The sequence below is a fragment of the Podarcis erhardii genome, assembly GCF_964252035.2.
Source record: "Podarcis erhardii genome assembly, chromosome: 3".
Classification (NCBI taxonomy): Eukaryota; Metazoa; Chordata; class Lepidosauria; order Squamata; family Lacertidae; genus Podarcis; species Podarcis erhardii.
Genome location: NC_138507.1, coordinates 50326158 through 50328997, shown reverse-complemented (window position 1 = coordinate 50328997; position 2840 = coordinate 50326158). Strand labels below are relative to the sequence as shown.

General features: G+C 37.8%; 1 long non-coding RNA gene across 1 annotated transcript in view; it reads right to left on the bottom strand.

Annotated features, from left to right (window-relative positions):
* The window catches only part of LOC309339521, a 315853-nt gene that overhangs the window by 5693 nt on the left and 307320 nt on the right, over positions 1-2840 (bottom strand). The gene's annotated exons all lie outside the window — the stretch shown is intronic.

The window sequence follows — 2840 nt, the reverse complement described above, 5'->3', positions numbered from 1 at the left end:
GCAATGGCTTGTCTTTACAGTGAAAACACTGTTTTATTCTAGAGAAGTATGCGAACAGTTGTATAAATAATCACTTGCAGGAACCCATTATAAAAAGATGAAACTAAGCTAAACTCCTTACTTTGGAGTAATGTCTCTTAAATTTTATACTAGGAAATTGATTTTTTAAAATAATCATCACAGTATGTTTTGTATTTCACAAATTATATTCTGATCATATTACTTGAAATGAAGTCTTGGTGACTGCAGTATATGACTAAGTTTCAAGTAATATATGATTGGACTCTGTTGCATAATTTATATGGAGATGGCCACTGAATATACTGAAATGTATGCCTTATTCAAGCAAGTCCTAAGTCAGAAAATAGTATAAGAAAGCTTTATTAGAATATATTCTTAAAAAGACAAACAAATATATTGACTCTTGTGAACAGCAGCATGCTCCATGTGAAGATCTCCCTCATGCCAGATTATCTGCACAGATTGGAGGATTTAGGGGGATGGGTCTTAAATTTTGTCTCAAGCTCCCAAGATTGATTGAAGCAAAACCTCAACTGCTGGAAGCAGTGTTGTGCCACTTCCTAGCACTACTTTTCTGCTTTGTGGCAGCTCCAGCAAAGTAGTTCTGTGAAATTGTCATAAAACAAGAGAAAATGATGCTGTGATACTAGACTTGCCCTGCATAAGTTAAGAGTTGATAATGCAGAGTTGGCTCTAGAGATGAAAGGATCTGGCATATTTTGCCAAGACAGGGCTGCTGTCTTAATTCTTAAGGTTGAAGGCACTATAAGAGAAGTTTTGCTCCGTGAATCCTGCCCTCTTGCTGGCTAAGGAAGGTTTCTTCACCAAGGATTCCAGCTGGAGCCCATGCAAAGGGGGAAATGGAAAGGCCTTGGAAGGAAAAATAGAATTTAATAAAACCAAAAAGAAAGAAATACAAAGAAAAATGGGTAGATGAACTGATGTATTTTACAAGAAGGAAAACGAAGACTACAAAGGAGGATTCTACTTTACACTAATCTAACAGGAAACAATCTAACAGGAAATATGGGGTTATTTTACAACTAAATCATTTTTAAAAGTATGCCTGTAAAGCATCTTTACAAAATGCTGAAAAGACTGGAGTTTCCTTCACACTGTTTTGCCTTGCACTTGTCCCAGCATCCTTAAGAAAGATGTGATACTCTTAGGTAGATAGGAAGAAATTTTTGGTGTAAAGCAAGGCTGTGAAACCTGTGGCCTTCCATATAGTAGTGGGTCTCAGTTTCCATCAGCCCCAGCTAGCATGGCCCCCGGTCAGGTATAATGGGAGTTAGTCCAACAACACACAAAGGGCCACGGGTTCCTCAACTCTGTCAATAGTGGTCTAATGTCTTTAATCTCCTTTAGTAAAATAAGCAACAATCAGTGAAAGCTAGTTTGGTGTTACTCTGCTGAGAGAAGGATTTGCTGACAGGGGAATGAGGAAGGAGACGGTTAGTGGCAGTGCCACCTCCCATGTCTGTCCTGGTGAACCCCTAAGCCTTCAGGACAGATTTGGTGATGACAGGGAACTGCAAAGCTGAGAATCAATAATAAAGGCCTCTCTCCCTGTTCTACTGGTGGATGCCTTTTGTCAGCAAAGTGACCCCAACTGGGTTCCACTCAATAAGTTGCATTTTTGGCAATGCCAATTTTATACTAAGCTCTTATATAACTGTTGTGCCCTACTCTGGACCAACCTTCTAAACATGTCTTTTTCCTTAGGGCCCTTAAGCTGTAACTTGAGTGTACGAAGCTTTCAATGAAATAATGACTACTAAACCTTCCCTTTTTTGTACCAATGTTACTTCTTTTTTAACCCTTTCAATGGCAAATATTAAGAATTAGTATTTTGTCAAATAAAATTTCAGTTCAACAGTTCAGCAAAAATGACTTCATAATTGATTAAATGGAGTGGAATGGAAATATGCAGTCTGTTGAATCCTATTCAGATGTTTATAGGCTGGTTTACGGATTGCTTTACTCATTTATAATAATTAACATTTAAGATAATTGAAGGAAATAGTTGCTGGGCATAAAACAACTGTTTTGATGTGGAATGCTTTGATGAGTAGGGTGGGCTCCCTGCTTCAGAAAATTATTATTCAGCATATGCAGGGCATCTAAAACAGTGGAGGGGTGTGTGGAGCTTGTGTACTTATGGCTGTAACCTCCCTTGTGCAGTTACTTTGTACAGATTTTGAATGCCTGAAAAAGCTTTGTGTCTATTAGGCAGATACTCCTGGAAACTAAACTTGTCTGTATAAGCTAGCACCAGAAAGACATTTCTAGTCCTTAATTCATACACCACACCAAACCATTGTTTTAACTAATCATAGTTCAGGTGTTAAACAATGATTTGAGCATTAAACACACAATGGTCACACCATGGTTATAAGCTGTTCATTTGCTCTTAATTTTCTATTTGCTTAGCATTATTTTCATTCTACAGAATCTTCTGGAGTTGGAGTAATTGATGAGACTTGGTTTGTGAATTCAGGCATCACATCAAACTACAGCTAGCCCCAAAGAACTGTACTTAAAACATAGTTTTTGATTTATTGTTTGCTTGCCAATTTCAAATGCTAATTTGTCCATTGAGAAATCTAGCTCAGCTTCCTCAGCCATGGTGGGATATGATGCCTGAATTTAATCAAGCTTGCTTTTGTGTACTATAGTCTGAGTCTAAATATTCTACTAAAGCAGGAACGCAAAAAAAGAAAAGCAGTAGCTCACTTTTTCTGGCTATATCGTAGTGCCAGCTATTCACTAAATTAGAAGTAAGAAATAGGATGTAACACCCCTCCTGCTTCGGTGTC